The sequence below is a fragment of the Lissotriton vulgaris genome, chromosome 3_1, assembly GCF_964263255.1.
Source record: "Lissotriton vulgaris chromosome 3_1, aLisVul1.2, whole genome shotgun sequence".
NCBI classification, from domain to species: domain Eukaryota; kingdom Metazoa; phylum Chordata; class Amphibia; order Caudata; family Salamandridae; genus Lissotriton; species Lissotriton vulgaris.
Genome location: NC_141689.1, coordinates 1,509,668,435 through 1,509,688,348, shown reverse-complemented (window position 1 = coordinate 1,509,688,348; position 19,914 = coordinate 1,509,668,435). Strand labels below are relative to the sequence as shown.

Genomic DNA, 19,914 nt, shown 5'->3' with positions numbered 1-19,914 from the left:
ACTTTCACACTCATCCTGCACTCACAGCGATTGTGGTTAAGTGTGAGCATACATTCCTTACTTTTAGATAGATGGTTTATTCATATAGCACGGATAAATCCTTTTTATCTTTGTATTGTGGTGGCAGAGTCTGTTACTGCATTTTTCATTCATTCATCTCTTAAGTAGTCCATTTCACTCTTGTTGTAGATTTGTAAATCTTTATTGAACAAAGAACAAGGAGAGCCGAGACGTGTTTCACCCTGTATGGCGAATAGCGCCAGGGCTTTCTCAAGGATGGAACAGAAATAGGGTACATTGTAAGAGGTAATGAGCATTGGAAAAGTTGACCATAAAGAGTGAGAACAAGGTGCTTTAGAAATTAAGTGAATTAGAAAATATTTTTTTCGGAAAATTGTTAGAAAAAATCAAATTTTTAGTTTCAACTATAAAATTCTGAAGGAAGTTTAAACAATTCTTTGAAAAAGGTATCCATACTGTACACTGTGCAAAACTATACATATTTTTTTAAGTGATAAAAAGTGATGATGAGACAAGTGTAAAAGATCCTCTTCCCATAAGCTTGTTTAATGGTGAATTGTAGAAAACATGGGTGTCCAACAAACTGCCAAGAAACTTTTGGCCTCCTTTCTGGCTGACAGGACTCAGATGGTCACACTGGGATCCTTCCATTCCTCCACTTTGTCGCTGCTATGTGGAGTACCTCAAGGCTCATCCCTAAGTCCGACACTTTTTAACATCTATGTGTCGGACCTAGCTAACATCATTCGAGCGCATGGGATGAGCCTTACTTCCTATGCAGACGACACTCAGCTGGTCCTTGCCATTAAAAACGATGGCCATAAAATAGCTGAGGATTTTAAATTGGGCATGTTGGCAATTGGGGATTGGATGGCCTCCAATTGCTTAAAATTAAATTCCGACAAAACGGAAGTAGTTATCTTCGGACACTTGACCCCGGAATGGTCCTCTCGTTGGTGGCCTTCGTCTTTAGGTCCTCCCGCTGAGCCTGTCAGTAAGGTGAGGAACCTGGGAGTTATCTTCGATGACCATCTTACTTTTCTCCCACATGCCAACCAACTTACTTCCTCCGCCTTCCATAAATTGAGACTCATCAAGAAAATCCTTCCCTTTCTTCCCGACACAGCTGGTAAAACCTTGGTAACTTCTCTGGTACTGTCCACCTTGGACTATTGTAATGCCTTGTTCATAAATGCACAAGGAAGAGCCATAAACAAAATGCAAATTATTCAAAACTCAGCCGGCAGGCTCCTGGGCAGAATCCCCAAACATCTATCTGCGTCAGAAACCATCAGAGATTTACATTGGTTACCCATTAGAAATAGGATAAAATTTAAAACCCTTTGCTTAGTGTACAAAGCTCTGCACAATTTGGGACCAGCTTTTCTCATTCAAAATCTGACTCCTTACTGTCCCCCCAGAACATTACACTCCTCCAGTTTAAATGATCTGGTGGGTCCCCGTACCAAATCTGTTTCGTGGGGAGACAGAAGATTCCTGGTGTCAGCCCCTAAGCTATGGAAAACTCTGCCTCACCCGATAAAAATAAGCCCTTCACTCTGGTCTTTTCGCAAACAACTCAAGACCTGGCTTTTTAATAATTAAATTCAGATCTTCTCTCTCTGGTTAAATATTGCAGATATCTTAGCGGCGAGACGCCCACGGGCCATTGTTCGCGCTTTAGAAATATTATTAATAAATAAATAAATAATAAATAAATATTGTCTATAAGGTTCCTCATTTTTGATACTTCTATATTTATTGTGAATTGTTGCAGAGATATAATAATCCCTACACGGTCAAGCCAGCTAGTAAATAGATAGAGTCCACCCGAAGTACGAGATGCCAGAAAAGGACAGAAATAAGGTCCTGAATAATAATTTTATAATACCTAAGCAGTTTTATCACATCATTCTTTTGCTTTTTGCTCTAGAAAATGTCGCAATACAGTTGGTACACATCCGATTCTGAGGAAAAATTGTTTGGTTACAGTCAGTTCAAGGTCATGCATCTCTACATCATAATACATTTCTAACTTTACTTTCAGAGAATATTTTGCAATGATTGACCGTTACTATTTTACATTTTTATAAATAACCAAATGGTGAAAAGGTTAGAGCCGATGGGCAACAGCTCTAAAGATGGTATGGTTATATCCTTGTCCAAGGAATAGTGGCCTGTCAAAGAGTTAAATAAACTTGTTTTATAACCGGTATTATAATATGCCCTGTGACGTAGATTCTGATCGCCTATAACGTTTTGCGACATTGGCTCGTAGCTGGAGCTTCTACGAGAAATTTGCCATGTCTAATCTTGTGTATTTTTAAAGGAAAAAAAAGATGGTGGCTCTAAATAGTAAAAAAAAGCCTTATCAAAGTTTTAGACAAATGATCCCTGTATCCCGGTGCGTTCTTAAGGAATTGCCATCCGGCACCACTTCTACAGGTGTTAGCCACATAGCAGGCGGAAGTAATACTCGTCTGTCAGAACAAGGTTCCCAGTTACACATAATAAGCTGCATATTCCTCGATCAACCCGAATCGAGAAAGGGTAATTAAAGACCCATTTCTCATTAGCTATCCCTAACCATAGTTCGTGCTAGACTTACTTTCTTTGGAGTAGAGGTCAGAATTCAGCGAAGTCCTCCGGATAATCCGCTATTTGGCAACGGTCCCGTGTTTTAACTTGAAACCGCCGCCATATTAAGTAGTCTTTCGCAATGGTGTAAACCGGAAGTAAACACTAAATACTTCAGCAATGATTTAACCTTTCGTCAAAGTATAACAGTTTTTTGCCAAATGTCTCTGATAAAATGATTAAAAAAAGGATTTTCCTTGCATTAAAGTTGATAGTACAGCCCCTATTTATGTTACGATTCAGTAGTATTTTCTCGAGTGTGAGCCTCCCATTGTGAGTCCTAGTCATCAAGAAAGGACTAGGGCAACGGCCGAAATTCCGCGGTGGCCATATTAGAAAGGCCATGTTTGCAATACCAATACAGTTAACAGCCCAGAGGAACTAAGAATATTTTAAACAAGTTTCCGGATAAAATACTTTACTCTAAGATTAACAATGCATAAATATTTCAATCTATGCAACATAACCACAGACTATGGTCTAAAGACACGCCTCCAAGAAGCCGGAATTCAAGAGAAGGCCCTGCACTGGACCACCTCCTTCCTCTCCGGCAGAACCCAGAGAGTCCACCTCCCCCCTTCTGCTCCAAAGCCACGGACATCATCTGCTGTGTTCCCCAGGGCTCATCCCTCAGCCCGACAATGTTCAACGTCTACATGGCCCCCCTGGCCCACGTCACCCGCCAGCACGATCTCAACATCATATCATACACCGATGACACCCAGCTGATCCTCTCCCTCACCAAAGACCGGCACACCGCCAAATACAACCTCCACGAGGGAATGAAGGCCGTCGCCGAATAGATGAAGAACAGCCGACTGAAGCTGAACTCAGACAAAACGGAGGTACTCATCCTCGGATCGACCCCCTCAGCCTGGGACGACTCCTAGTGGCCAACCGTGCTGGGAACAGCACCGACACCCACCGACCATGCATGCAACCTGGGAATCATCCTCGACTCCTCCCTCTCCATGTCAAAGCAGGCCAACGCCGTCTCCTCCTCCTGCTACCACACCCTCCGCATTCTCCGCAGAATCTACAAGTGGATCCCCACCGAAACAAGAAAAACGGTAACCCATGCCCTCGTCAGTAGCAGGCTGGACTACAGCAATGCACTCTACACAGGTATCCCGGGCAAACACCTACGACGACTGAAACGCATTCAAAACGCATCCGCCCGACTGATCCTCAACGTCTATCACCACAGCCATATCACCCCCCACCTGAAATACCTACACTGGCTCCCCGTCGAAAAGAGAATCACCTTCAAGCTACTCACCCACGCACTCAAAGCCCTCCACATCACCGGACTAGCCTACCTCAACGGCCGACTTAGCTTCTACACCCCCACCCGACAACTCCGCTTCGCCCTCGCCCCTGTCCCCCGCATCCAACGTACAACCTCCGGCGGCAGATCCCTCTCCTTCCTCGCCGCCAAGACCTGGAACACCCTCCCCACCCATCTACGACTGACCCAGGACCTGCTCACCTTCAGAAGACTCCTCAAGACGTGGCTCTTCGAGCAGTAGCAGCACCCCCCCCCCCCCCCCCCCCCCCCCCACAGCGCCTTGAGACCCTCAAGGTAAGTAGTGCGCTCTTTAAGTACTATGATTGATTGATTGATTGATTCTTTAAACTTCATGCAAACAGTAAGGTATTAAGAAAGCATCTTTACACTGCTTCGATTCGGAATCAAGACTCCTCCTACAGCAATACATCGTATAACGTGCAGATTCTGCTGTGAGGGTGCCCAGAGACGGCCTTTGCTCCAATAGAAAGAATGTACCGCCCTAGCTAGTAACGGTGAATAAAATGAAGCATCAGACCCTTTTCAAAGGTAGGTCGGTGGCTCATTACTACACCATGGCAGCGATTTGCCTCTGAACACATCTCCGCACCTCCCCACCCATAGGAATCCCCCACAACTTAGCTTCCTCTGACTGGTTTCAAGTTGTTTGCTTGGGGGGGTACGTGCGGGGTGCTGATGTGTGGTAGCAGGGGGTGAGAGATAGATGGGAGGCCAAGGTAGGGGGCTGATAGGATGCTGAAACAGCAACTGCAGCACGTTTAAAACAATTAGAAGAACTTTAAACAGACGCACGGCCTTTATGAAGACAGTTGTTTTGCGGCCTGGGCCCTTAGGGCACCACACGGGTTCCTAAAACAGTCACAGAGCGCTTAGCTCAGGGGGAAGCATAATAAAAGCGATTTTATAACTGCAAAGGTGCACGAAAAAATGAAGATAAAACTGCCGGGAGCCTCTTTAAGGAAAGGAAAAAATGTAAAAGCAGTTTAGACTTTTAAAAGAAATGCGGAGCTGTTGGCTTAGCTAAAGTTTTTTTTGCTGATGTGTAACAGCCTTGTGAAAATAATTAACAAGGATGATGATGTGTACATGGATGCATATCATGACACATGCAAGATTAGTGTTCATGGCACTGTGGCGGCCCACCGTGATGATGAATACATGCACATACGTCACCACACATGGGCACGCATACAAGTGCTAGAAGAACAAGCACTTGCCAGGCAGCCACGGTTTATTTTGCATCGCGCTTTCAAAAGTGAAAGCGAGATGCAAAAGCGGCGGAGCTTGTCTTTATGGGGCCATGTGTTTTAAAACACATGGCCCCATAAAGATAAGGATCCTTTTGCGATGTCAGTAAGTCAAGTTAGCCAATCCAAGTGGGACGGCTCACAGAGAGAAAACTGCACGTCACCACAAGCTCTTTCCCAATGGCAGTCAACCGTTTAGCATGAACAGTGACGCCAGCCAATGGGAAAGAGGGGCTGGGCTTAAAGCCCGCTAGTGAATCTCCCTCAATCTCATTAGATCTCTCACAAAAAGAAAGTCTGGGAGCTGAAAAGGCAGTGGGCAGAAAAGAATTGGCTCAAAGTGTTCTCCCTAATTAAAGAAAAAGACAACAGCAAGCTATTGCGATACATTAATAGCCTGACGCCCAGAGCCGAGCGCAAGGAAAACAGTGTTGCAGGGAATGTGTGGGAACAGTACGCAAATGGGCTGTACACCTGCTGGGTAAATGCGACTAACGCTGGCAGTTTAGCGTGGTCCAAGGCGGCAGCGGAAAATATTAAAACTCAAACCGCGCCGAATGTCGCTTCAGGGCCTAGTCAACCCGCTAAGTACACAGAGGAGGAGACTTTGAAATACATTAGAGCTATAAGAACAGACGGGGCTCCGGGCCCAAATGGAGTACCCGCCCAGGTCTTTAAAACTGCTCCAGCCTTCTTTGCAACCATACCCACTCCGCTATTCAATTATTCATTCACCACAGCAATCCTGCCAACATCTTGGAAAGGCTCGGTCCTATTTCCTATACATAAGAAGGGTGACCACTCGAACCCGGTTAATTATAGGCTCATAGCCCTTCTTGATATAGAAGCCAAGGTATACGCCCGCCTACTACTAAGGGACTTGGAAGCCTGGGTGGATAAGAACGCTATTCTCCCGCCCACACAGACTGGATTCAGGGCCAATAGTTCCACCTTGGATAATATTACAGCCCTCTCCTATCTCGCGAAGCAAGCCAACAAGAGGAACAAGTTGCCCCTGCTTTGTTGTTTTATAGACTATTCCACCGCTTTCGACCGAGTAAATTAAAGTCGGTTATGGGCAAAACTTGAAACTTGGGGGCTCCCCCAAGCCTTGCTTAAAGCCATAAAAGCACCCTACAAGGGTACATGGGTCCAGGTGAAACTAAGTCCAACAATCACAACAGCAAGAATTGATACGAACTCTGGACTAAAGCAGGGGTGTGTACTGGCCCCCCTACTGTTCAACTTGTATACAGCGGATATGGGGCAAGCCTTGAAAGATGCTAATTTAGTACCCCCAAGACTGGGGAAGCTGGTCCTGGGAACCCTGCAGTATGCAGACGACACGGTGGTAATGGACCACACCAGGGTGGGGCTCCAAAGAGCTTTGAACAGTCTTGCAACATACAACAAGGAAAATAGCCTTCAGATCAACAAGAGCAAGACAAAGATTGTAATCTTTGGTAAATACCACCGTAAAAAAGGTGCAACATGGTCCTTGGGGGAGCACCGAATTAGAACCGCCTCATTATATATTTACCTGGGGGTTTGGGTGTCAGAGAGAGCCACCACAGTCAAACATTTAAAGGAGCTAAAACCAAGAATTGACAAAATAATTCTGTCCCTTAGACGTCTAAGCCATCGCCTAGCTAGTCCCTCAGTAGAACCGATGTTGACTGTACTTAGGGTAAAACTGATTCCCTCCATAACGTATGGTCACTTAGCCTACCCAGGTGCATTTGAGAAAGTGATCAAAGCGGCCCAGGTGAAAGCGTATAAGCTTGTGCTACAGGCCCCAAGACAGGCAAGGAACAACAGGCTAAGGCTAAAAATAGGCTTGAAACGCCCGGAGCTGGTACTACAGGGGGACCTGTTAAAATACTACATAAGAGTACTGAAAGCACCTGAAAACAATCATAAACATTTTCTAAAAATTATTTTTGGTGAAGTGGGCACCCCATGGCACATCAAGGTGGCACAAGGCATTGACCTATTGAAAATCGAGGGAAACAGCTTGCCCCTTCAAGAAATTTCACATTCTGCATGAGCCTTAGCCATCAAGCGCCAAGTCCAGACCATCTCGTACGAGCTGGATTGCTCATCACTCCGATATAATCCACTAACTCTGGCCCTGGACAAGTCTTATATTCCTGGCAAACCCCAAACGTATCTGCAAGACTCACTATCAACTCAAGCGAGAAAGAAAATTCTGTATCTGCGCCTTGGCCCTTGGGATCGTAGCTTTTAACCCAAAATGGGCACGAACGGATTGTGCCATTGCCTGCCGGCTTTGCAACTACCGCAGAGAATCTTGGTTACACCTTTTGTGCTTCTGCACAAAGTTGGTCAGCGATCGCCATTGTCTGCTGCGCAACCTAGGCTATAGAACCTGCAGAGAGGCCTCGGACTGGTGCTTTTCGGAAACAATGACCTGTCTACTAGCTAGGGTCGGCAAGTTCATCCATCAAGTCAGAACTGCACTTGACACCCACCAAAAGGCCACCGACCCGAAGGTTCCGGTCATTGAGCCATGAGCTCCATCTGATGCCCCAACCATGCAAGCTGTCAGTCAATTTAGGAGCTATTGCTAAGTAATTGGGATTACTAGACCCAGAAACCAAACCAGGGGCGGATAAGGGGCTAGTGAAGAACTTTCTCATTTGACATATGGCATCGAGTTGAGATTAACCTTGCTGAACTTTGATTTAACTTTCTAGACTCCCGAAGGCGTAAAGACAAGGAACAAACAAAAGAAGTTTTAACTGACATAATGTAGTAAAAACAGTCATTATGTAATCTTAATGTTGTACATAGGGTTTTACTGTGGGAAGGGTATTCTGGGGGGGTGGGGGGATGTTCATGTGTTTTAAACTGTAACAGATTTTAAGTAATCGGACAGTCAATAAAGTTTCTTTCTTTCTTTCTTTCATTAGATCTCCCAAGCGAGACTGCGCATGCACAGCCATCGCAGGCTTCGACCTAAAAAGGATTTATCCGTGATATATGATTAAACCATCTATCTAAAAGTAAGGAACGTATGCTCACACTTAACCTCAACTGTTTTATGAGGCTTTTATGGTCCAGAGCTTTGAGTACGGTTCCTTCGCCGTTTGAATTTTTAAGAAGTAAGATATAGACCTGGGACCCCTGGACCTTCTACCTCTGCTGGAACTCACAGCGATCGTAATGCACTCACACTGATCACCATGCACTCACACCATTCACCCTGCACTCACACCATTCACCCTGCACTCACAATGCCCACATAGCACTTATGCCACTCGGCATGAAGTCATACTATTCTCGCTCCACTTATCCTGCGGTCACATGAGCATACCGCTCATTCTGCACTCACAGTGATCACTCTGCACTCACACTGCACTTGCGCTGTTCACCCTGTACCTCACACTGCAGTCACACGAGCACACTACTCAGCCTTCACTCAAGGGACACTTCACTCACCTGTACCCCTCACTGCTCACTCTGCAATCTCACTCAAACAAGCCAATCACTAACCATACAATCATTTGTCCTACTCTGCACTTACATCCGCACCCAAACTCATATGGACACCTCACTCACCCTGCAGTCACTCCTCCCAACCTACTCACACACTGTTGCAACCGCTCACCGTGCACTCACATGGGCACTCCTGTCACCCACGGAGGGTTAATTAGCCTGCCACAAAGAATGTGTACCATGCAGAACACAGAAGTGTGAGTAAACTACGAGTAGCACTATGAAAAATGAAATGCTTGTCAGAAAGGGGCTAGAGAGAGGAGATGCATTGTTGACGAGCGGTAGTGAGGGAATTCATGGAGGAGGGAATGGGGTAGGGGAGCCAAAAAAAACTGTTGCACCGTCCGCGGCAGGGCTCTTAACGCCCCCCCACACACACACATAAGTTCGGGTCTGGTTGCGCCCCTGCTATACCAAAATCAGAAAGCTTCGAAACTGTTCAAACATTTTGTGCATCAGCAGGCCCTTAGACTGAAAATGAGCTAGACACGCAAATGGCTGAGAAACGTCAAAGCGCTGTAATTGGCAGGAATACGTTTCTTGTAAACACCCAGGGTGTCCCCATAAAAGGACTGATGGGTATAACATCCGTATAGCGGTTAAAATGCTTCTTGTTAGCTACCAGTCCTTTGTTTCCGGGTGCTGCGGTATCAAATTTCTACTTCCAGGAATATGGCTGCCTTTGCATTTTAGCAATGTGGAGAACATGCCCTTTCCAGCTCTGCTTAGCGGAAGCCTCTCTGAAAGCCTTGCACATTTTTTCCATTCCTACTTCCTTTTAAGCTTCTTAATATCCAACGGTGTGTGAACTGTAAACTTCTTAAAATACCACCGTGAGTATACAGCGACGAGCTGCAGCACGCGCGCGCGGCTCCCCCGGGTGCGTTCCACGCGGCTGTAATGATGTTGTACTGAAAACTGATCCTGCCCTCCTTCTGCCTGCAGCGCCGCGCGCCCCGAGACACTGGTGGGGGTGTAATACTGCAACACCGCCGCCCCACAGACTTCACACACCTCTATCTTTCGGCCGCTGCAGGTGAGCTGCCTTTGACTGTGCCATCTCTGCTTTGCCGAGCTGTCCTAACGGGGAGAGAGCGAGTTGCTGAACGCATCTCCCCCCGGGGAAGGGAAAACAATGGTAGCGGCGAGGAAGTAAGGCTTGCAATTGGGTCTGTTGCAGAAGCGTGCTTTCAGTATGGTCGAATCTGAGGAAACGTTTCTGTACGTTTTTTTGTTTCATTGTCTTCTTGTGACGAGTGTATGCAATAGAGGTGCAACTTAAGTTGCTGCAACCTGTGTAGACGAGTAGGGGCTGTTTGGAGATAATTGAATCAAGCACTACTTGTTCGCCCCCCAGTCAACCTCTATTTAACCCCTTTAATTGCTTACTTCCGCTCACAACCTCTTATTTTGTGCGTATTTTCGACTAGATAACCGCTCGGTATGAGCTGCCAGCGGTGTTTGCTTTCTTCGTGCTCATTTGCTGCACACTTTTTTTACATGATGGGAGGAGGTTACTAAGGTTCGAGTCAAGAGGAAGGTTGGGAATTCAAACGACAAGCAAAATTAAGCGAGCCACTTAAACGCATAAAATGAATATACACTAAAAAACCAACCTCCTGCTTCAAACGTAATTCTGCTGTCGCTTCCTTTATTTGACTTTATGACCCCAGCTTTATTTTCTACATTTCCAGTGGCCAGTGCTGCACTTGGCAGTGACTCTACCCTTCTGCATGTAATTTACCTATACAGCTTTTTTCTAAATATGTGCTATTACCACTATGGGGCAATTACAACACTACAGTTGTGATGTAAGATTTTAGTCATAATATTTCCTTTTTAGGACTCGCTTGGGCATTTTATTTATTAATAGTGGACTTGGAGGTGACCCATTGGTTGGTTTCATTGTCACTCTAATTGTCTTGTTTCGTATTGGTTAGCTGTCATAGGTTTTCCTCCTCTTCATGTGTCTGTCCCTCAGGTGGAGCATGGACACTTTACTTGCGTCCTTCCACTGGTCACTTTTCTTTTAAATACCCTAAAATACTGCATTTGTTTTACAGATGTCTCTCTTGTATCTTCTGCTGCACGTCGTGTTGCTCTCCCGCCGGTGGGCTTGTCTCCAGACTCCTCATTATTGTGCTCGCCAGTATGCGCTTCTTGTAACAGCTCCCCGTTCCTCTCTCTCGTCCGTGTTGCTTTCTTCTTCCCATCGTCCTAAATACTTCTTCCCCCACCCGTGACTTCTGTGTTGCTTTTGCCCCTCTGTGTCACTTCACCCACTTTATTCCTTAATACTCTCCCTGCGCCCTTTGTGTTGCTTCTCCCCATATAAAGCCTCTGTGTTGCTTCTGCCACCTGCACGTGAAAAGAAAATGCTTTTGTGTAACTTTTGTTAATTTTTATTTACAGTTCCAAATCTGATCTGTAAATAAACATGTAAAAACTGCATGTGCCATTTTGTAGGCGTGCGCATGCACAATGAGACAGGCAGATACGTCACAATGTCTTTTTTTTTTTTTGCTTAATCTTTAGCCAGTCGGCCAGCATCGATACAAACCCTTGGGGAAGCCAATAGGTCGCAAAGGTGAGCTCTGCGTACTTATCCATAGATGGGGAATGACTTTCATACCTTCCTGTACTTCCTTTTACCATATTTATTTTTGCTCATGGTAAAGGAGCACAAGGTATTCTTCCTATAATATCGTGTTACTGGTTACCTCATTATTTTTTTTTTTTTTTTAGCACTCTAAATTGGGCTTTTAGGGTTTTATTTGCTCAGATTTCTCCTACATTATTTATTACTTCATAGTCCAGCTTTCTAAAGGGGCATTAGTCATTGCCTGCATCAGTTTATTTGTATATGATTAGGTTCTGTCTGAAATTTGGGCTGCGGAGGGTATCAAGAAAAATGCGGCGTTTGCGGCAAGGACTTAGGGCAGCGCTTGACCTAGGTATCGCCTTTCTAGTTTCACAGTATATACTGTGTTGGTCTTTACATAGCACTTTCCATATTCTTTGTTGTTATTATGGGCTTTTTGGCCCGGGCAGCTCTCTGGGTTACTGTGCATGACATTTCAAGGTTTCCATCATAGACTAAAGTCTGAAAATTCCTTCAATGGTATGTTAGTAGTCTTATGGTCCATAGTTAAGAGTATATAGTGTGGCTTGCCTAATGTGTGGGTCGGTCAGTGGTTGATATATATAGAGGATACTCTACAATCTTGTTAGGAAGTTTGGAAGAGATGTGAAATGGTTGGACTCTGGATGTGCACGCACTCCTCAATAGGTTAAGAATGTGACTGACCCACGTAACGTGAAATTCTTAAAAGTATGTGAGTTGCGCCTGCGTTGCGTAAATTGCGCCTAGGCCTTGCACTGTTGGGAGCAATGTGAAAGCCAACTAAAAGGCAGATCTGTGCTGTATTGCACGTGTGTCAATTGCTGTCTAATATGTTCTGTTGGGGTTTGGTCTGTCTTGTGTGAAGAATTCAAGCAATAGAAACTTTACTCGTGGGTGAATTCAGTGCTATATGACTTTTGGGTTAGTATCAGGTTTTTTTCCCCAGAGACTTAGAACCACCTGAGCTTCACACTGAACGACATGATAGAACAGTCAGTCGTGGCAAATCTAAACTGTTTGGCACATACGTTTATTGTGCTTTCTGTCTAATTTATCATGTTTATTATGTCTGTGACATTTCTTTTATTAGTACCATTGGGACACTTGACCGCCAACTATATATCATGTTTGATCTGTCTTGAGTTTGTTCAGTCAGAATTATTCAATTTTATCTTGATGTGTAATATCTTTTTGGCAAGCACTGTTTAGGGGTATGCAAAATTAGGGTAATTACACAAAATGTACGCAAATTGGAAATCCACAATTTTGTATTCATTGTTTGACTCAAAGGCACATTTTGTGCTAATAAATACTGCAAAACAATAAAAGCACCTCAAACCTCAATTTTTCTTGTACGTTGGCGTGTCATGCAAAGTTACACAAGTGTGTATGCATGCCTCAATAGGTTAAGAATGTGACTGATACCCATAACGTGCAATTCTCACAATTCTGTGAGTTGCACCTGCATAGTTTAAATTGCGCCCAGGCCCAGTACTTTTGGGAGCAATGTGACTGCCAACTAAAAGGCATATATGTGATGTATTGCACCTGTGTGAAGTGCTGTCTAATGTGTTCTGTTGGGTTTTGGTCTTTCCTGCGTGAAGAATTCAAACAATGGAAACTCTTCACATGTGGGTGAATTCAGTGGTAAATCTTAGAACTATTTTAAAAATGTAATTGAATTAAAAATCACATTATGTGTTATTGGCAAGTATACCACATAATACATTATCTGTTAAAACCAAGAATAAATTTACTTAGACAAGACAGCTTAGTTGGATACCAGTTTTAGTTCCAAAAAGCATTAACTGTTAACAGCCCTTTCAAATGATGAAAGAGCAGATGGTAGGGTTTCTGGCCTTATGTCAAACTCCAGGTTGTAGCAAGCGATACATCATTGAGATTGAGTAGCGAAAATAGCATAAAAATGACTGGAAGTTGTTTGTGGTTTTGGATGAGAGATGCACACCGAGCCAGGTTTGTATTGCACAAGTAATGTAACACCACACAGCATGACCAACCACGCCTCTTCTGAGATGGATACAATATGTCAGCACAGTACCCTTGAAGTGGTCTTAGAATTCCACACCCGAGAAGTGACCCCTCACACAAAGCAGCAGCAGCAAGCCACATTTCTCATGTACCTTTGTACCTGTCTTGGATGCTGCTTGTCCTTGGCTCTAAGACTAGTTTTAGATCAGGACATGGAGTCAAGATGGCTTCTTTAGGTATGTTGAATGACCTACTTCATACAATGAATGAGGAAAGTGCTGCCATGTTGATTCTTCTCAATCTGTTCCCAGAATTTGATACAGTGATAACCTCAAACGCCCCAAACAGTGGCTCTCACTGAGCTGTGATTAAAGAGCAAACTGCTATTGCAGGAGTATATTAGAGAACATTTTATCTCCATCAGTGGCGCAAACGTTAGTATAGTTAATATACACAACTCTACACAAACATTACAATTACTCTGGTATAATGCCATCAGAAAGTAAAACTGTAGCTCGCACACTGACATCTGCATTTCAAGGAGAGCAATACAGAAGCCACTCTGCATGTAAACTAAAAAAGTGGACCTGTGAGAATATCTTAATTCTTTCCATGCTTGGAGAATGTTCTCCCAACTTTACAAAGATTTGAAAAGTTGGGGTCTACGTTGACCTGGCTGTATCATTTTGTAACACATTCAATAGATTTTTCCCACTTACCCTGCATCCTATTACAGCCACTTTCATATTTTGAAGTATTTAGGGGCATATTAACACAGCACAAGTAAAATTAACGCTAAGAGCGCTTAGCGTTAATTTTTTTAATGCCCGCTATCGCTGGATAATATCGCCTGGTTATCACGTTATTAACAACGCTAACCGTCTAGGCGATAAAAAATCCAGCGATAGCGGCATTTTGGGGGGTTATCGCTGGTAATGCAGCGATAAAACAGCAAGTATAGGGATATCCTTGCTGATAGCCCATGGTGGATTTAGCCATGTAATCCACCTCCCATTGGATTACATGGCTAAATCTGAAAATTAGCAGACGTAACAAAGCAGCATTAACCGTGGTTCACGCTGCTTTTTTTTTGTCTCTAACAGGGTTAGCGTGAAGCTTGATAATAGGAGAAATATCGCTAAGCGACATTTCTCCTGGGATATATACTGGGATAAATATTGTGAGGTTCTGCAGCATTGCTCCCGAGCACTCCAGATGCAGACTTGCCTCCCATCCTCTCCCAGGGTGCCATCACTGTTTATCTGTCTACTGCAGCTGTTGTAATAAAGAAATAAAATGCATAGCTGGCGGTGTCATTCACATTTTGGCTCCGCCCATGGGACAGAAAACATAGTGAGGCAATAGGTCAGCCCCATAGCTTTGTTGGAGTGTCATTCATATTTTGGGTCTTGCATAGGGCACCCATTTGGCGTTTGATGTGTCAGACCTCATGAGTGTTTGCATTATGTTGCTTGGAATGTGCATTGGGAGGGGCTAAAGGCAAAGTAGTAAGCCACAGCACATTATTATTCAGCCCTCCTGGGGACTTTTTTGTCCAGTGTAAGTTGTGAGCCTGGAGACAACAGCTCAACCCATGCACCCAGAGTATAATTGCTCTACTATTTGTGGCACTCGATCAAGAGAGCAGCATGTTAGGTGCTATCTGGTCTTGAGCGCAGCCCTTGTTGTGCTTGCATCACTGTCATTTACATCCTGCAGAAACAGTGTCAGCACCACAGGTTGGAATCTGCACCTGTGAAAGCAGGAGCAGTGGAAAGCCCTCCTACCAATGGTTAGCAGGTCTCCTCCAACATCGCTGGCCGGATTCTGTGGAGCGCATGGCACCTACAATGGGTGTACTTGACCAGCACCCCTACTGTTAGCTTCAGGCCATCTTACATCTTCTGACAATGTGTTTCCTTTTAATTTCAGGATCATGCTTCAACCCCTTCCCTTTGTGGGCCTATGGAAAAACAAATGTATCCTACCATAGCCACTCTAGTGTGGTCTTCACCACGTTCAGAGTGTAGTATATCTGAATTTAACAGGCTATGACATCAATGCTGCTACCCTTCCTACTCCCCTGTGCCAAAGACAACTTGGATAACTGCTCGGGCAACTTTACCATAAGATTGACTCCCTATCAGATCACACATGGCCAGAGGTACTTCTGTCAGGAAAGGTATTGCACATTGTTCTGTGTGGCATAGAAAAGTCTCCCATGATGTCATCCCATGAAAGAAATTTGTGCATTTGATCCTCCGCAACCTGAGTTTCTCAGGACAGCACTAGATCATTAATGAGCTGCCTATCTCCCATCTTCCACACCGCCCAAGGTTCTTATATTTTTACTTTTTCCGTACTAAGTAGGGTTGTTTGTTTTTATAGAGAAAACATAAAAATTGAAAATAACATTTTATCGTAAAAAGTGGACAACTACCTCATAAAAGGTAAATTTTACTTCAGTGACTAATCTTCTGAAGTTCAATTGGAGTAGCCGAGATACAGAATGCTCACCCATTGTGAAAATTGAATGATTTGATGTATTCGACTACTTTTATTGGAATATGCTCACCCATTGTGAAAATTGAATGATTTGATGTATTCGACTACTTTTATTGGAATATTTGAACATACAAAAACAGTATAAAATAAGGTTAAAGAAAACAATTAACAACCCTCTATAAGTGAGATAAAAGGTAGTCAACAAATGTTCTTTCAATGGAATTTTATAATAGGGCAATGAGGATGCAGAGCTTAATGAAAGAAATGTATTCCAGAATAACCGGATCACCAGGGGCGACTCCTCCGTTATGCCATAGGAGCATTGCCCCACTGCTGATAGCTAGCAGAGGCAAACATAAATAAAAAGATAATAGAACTATTTTTTTATGATCATGCTATTTTTCACTGAGCCAGAGCCAGCAAAGTCATAGGGCGAGGAGGAGCCATCCTACGCTTCAGGGAGGAGTGGTGGGCACTGTAAGTGCGTTTATCGGTTTGTGCGGCTATCTTAGGACCGCCAAAACCATCATGTGCACTCAGCATTTCTCTAACCTGAGCTGTGTTGCACAGTCGTGTGGAGAACAAACACAGGCTCCCAGGCCCTGTCTGAGCACCAAACCAGGCCATTCAGACCAATCCCAGCGCTTCTCCCATGTTGGGTAATAGTATTCCCATCATGAGAGCAGTGTCTGAATTGGTATCTGGGAGCCTGCGCATGTGCACCAGCAGTGGACTGCTGGAAGTTTAGAACCGGGAGAGGAGCAAGGCAGCAGCTGCAGTAACAGATAAGTACTATTATTTTTATATTTTTTAAATTATTATGTCCGTGCTTTTTGGGGGGTATTTCCCCGGCGCTACCCCAACACTTGGCATTGTGAGAAGTTGCCACTGCAGATCACTTGCTCAAAAGAGTAAAAGCGGGATGCAGCAGAGAGAGGATGAGTTGTATAATGTCCATGGCTGTGGAATTTGATAAAATATCTACTTGTCTGTTGGACTGGATGCTTGATACATTTGCCTGCCCTGTGGAAAAAAACCACTAGTCCTTTTTAGTGGCATTGCAGGGAATAGGCAGATCATGACAGCATTCTCATATCAGAGCCCTGATAATCTGCTCTCTAATTATGCCAGGGCTCTTATTGTAGCAGTGTTGGGATTTTGACAAGGCTGTGATTTTGCCACCTGTACGCAAATCTACTTACATCGGCTAGAATTAGTGTGAAGCTGCAGTTCTAGGGTTGTATGTCCTATGAGTCTCTTCGCTCCCACAAATTTACATGTTCAATGGTATTTATACGTTTCTCTCCAATGTTTTACCATATTGGAAATCGTTGTAAATGTACATCTGACAAGGACAGGTGTAAAATGTTTTTAGGATAGCGAAGAAGGCCATGCGAGGAAGTTGAATTTACAATCTCTTGGCAGACCGTTGCATGAGCAAAAATATATGTAGATTTTCTCAGGTGAAAATGGAAATCACAAACATAGCTAAGAGCACTGCTTCCAGGCCTATGTCTGTAAACTTGTTCACTTCTAAAAGTCCTAAACCTAAGCCGATCCAAAGACATAGACATGTTAGTGCATTTTTGTGATTTGTTTTAAAAAAATGTTTTTATTTTTGGTTTTAAATTGTGCCCCTAATTTATTTTTATGTTGCCCATAATGTTTTTGCGCTAATATTCAGTTATTTTTAATTATTTAAAAAAAAAAATATATATGGATTTTTTTCAAATTAAATGTAGGAGATTTCAATTACAAAATTGTCCTATTGCTAGATACAACGACTATGATAATTTTTATATTTGATTATGTGAGCACTTGCACTTTCTGATCATGTCTTTTCTCACTGTTTATTTTCAATGGGATGATCTAGAGCAGTCATTATGATATTTAAGGGCGTGGTGTTTTCTGACATGTCATGTGATCAAGGCTGGGGTAACCTAGCCGAAACGTGTCATGTTGTGATTTATGGAATAAACTGCACTTCATAAACTACCTTTCCTGTGGTCCGTTCCTGTTGGTGTGGCAGCGCGGAGGTTGGCGTCTGTACACGGAGGGATTTGGCTTTCATATATATATATATAACGGGGGTTGACAAATAAACTCATTTGTCTGGTACATGGTCTCGCCAGCGTGTGGTTTCTCTACTCGTTTTGTGGAAATGTTAAAAAGACCCGGCATCGGAGGTCTTTGATTCAGGCGAGACACCCGTTGGTTTGGAGGCGGTGACGAATTTCCGAGGCAAGGAGAGAGAAGATATATATATCTATCTATCTATCTATCTATATATCCCGTACATAAGATCTCCCTCCGTTTGGATCTAAAAAATCATCCGGCACTCCGTGGTAGGGTAAAAAACAGTCCTTTTTATTTTCAAATAAAGAACATCTATGCACTTCGGGAGTCGCGCTCCCTTGTGTGTATATGTATGTATATATATATATATATATATATATATATATATATATATGCATTACTGATCGTTGCCTCAATGAAATGGTATCTAGAGTTGTACAGTATTTTTGCGAAACATTGTTTTACGTTACACATTTTTTGGTGTTCATTTTATTTCAAATGCAGATCATCACTAATCTTGCTATCACGCTTCTGTATTTGCAAATAATCATGGAGAAATCTGGGAGCATTAGAGGTCATGCCTAATTGGTAAACTTTGCATTTGTGTGCATGTTTTAATACTGCAACCATCCTCAGTAATGCAAGCTGATCTCGCATCTTACTCCATTTCTTTACAGCTCTCACCCTATGAGTAAAGGCTTTTGAATTAATTAATCGTATGTTTATATATATATGAATAGGTATTCTTGTCTTAGTGGAAGAGAATTGAAGATGTCTGAATGAGTGAAAGGTTTTGTATAGCGCAACAACACCCAGAAGGGCATCTCGGCACTGCACAAGTAGAGGCTTGTCGTAAAAAATGATTAAGCAGATGTAATAGTTGTGCTTCCAATAGTATTTGAAAACGGTTTTCCATGGAAATGGAACATAAGGGGATAGTGGCCACCTTTTCTGACCCGTCAAATTTTAAAGACCGTTAACAGCAGTGCATTAGTAGATCTTAGACATCTGTTTGGACAATAATAAGTAAACCATTCTATCAGGTATTATAGGCCCCGTACTGTGTAATGCGCAGTGTGTCAAGATTAGACTTTTGAATTAAATTCTTTTATGCACCAGAAGCCAGGAAAGAATTTAAGATGCAATGAAATGGGCTGCTGTTGAGGGATATTTAAAATTAGCATGGCCATGGCAATCTGGACAGCTTGAAGAAGCCTGATCAGGTACTGAGAGATGCCTAAGTAAAGTGTGTTGGCAAAGTCCAATCTAGCAGCGATGAGGGGCATAGACTACTGCCTTGCACGTAGATGTTGGCATGATATTGAGAAATTTGATTAGGGAAAGTAATAAAGAGAAGCAAGTTTCAGTGACTACCGATATCTTGAGCTGGAAAGAAAAATCAGCATCAAATTTAATTCCCAGATTTCTTGCTGTACAGGTTGGGCTGGGGATTCTCCCAATTTCTTCCACCAGCAGGTGGATGACTCGACAGAATGAGAACCCTCAAAAATCTGAATCTCAGATTTATCTGAGTTAAGTTTCAAGCATCTTGCGTTCATTCAGTGAGCAACATGGATAAGACATGCTTTAATAGATTCCTGAGTAATGTTAGCACTTTTACCAGTTCAGAAACCGGATTGAGTAGTAAGAAGAAGCCTGTGATGTTCTAAATAGTGGGAAAGCTAGTCATTTGCTTTTTTTAAAGCATCTTCAAGGCAGCCGGTAAAAACTATATGGGTCCCAAATTTGGTAGGATATTAGGATCTGCTATAGGTTAAAAAATTTTTTTTAGTAGCAATCCTATTTGGCCGTGCTCTCAACAATCTGAAGATTAGCAGTAGAAAGAGATTGATAGAACATCATTGTGAGTATTGGATTATTGACCTGCAAAGCCATATTCAGCATCCTGGCAAGGCACGGGTTAGTTGGAAAACCGGACCTGCAATTAAGTAACACTTGTGCAGAGTTCTCCGGTGGAATGGATT

The 19,914-nt window shown here is 43.3% G+C and overlaps 1 protein-coding gene across 3 annotated transcripts in view; it reads left to right on the top strand.

Moving 5' to 3' along the window:
* The first annotated feature begins 9,427 nt into the window (after nt 1-9,427).
* The window catches only part of LOC147728083 (broad substrate specificity ATP-binding cassette transporter ABCG2-like), a 756,857-nt gene continuing 746,370 nt past the window's right edge, over nt 9,428-19,914 (top strand). Inside the window, exon 1 of one of the 3 annotated variants that reach the window (XM_086961967.1) lies at nt 9,428-9,566. The gene's annotated coding sequence lies outside the window, so the exon portion shown is untranslated. Of the gene's footprint in view, nt 9,567-9,659; nt 9,886-19,914 lie in introns of those variants that run through there. The other 2 variants (XM_086961966.1, XM_086961968.1) reach the window with 2 other exon arrangements.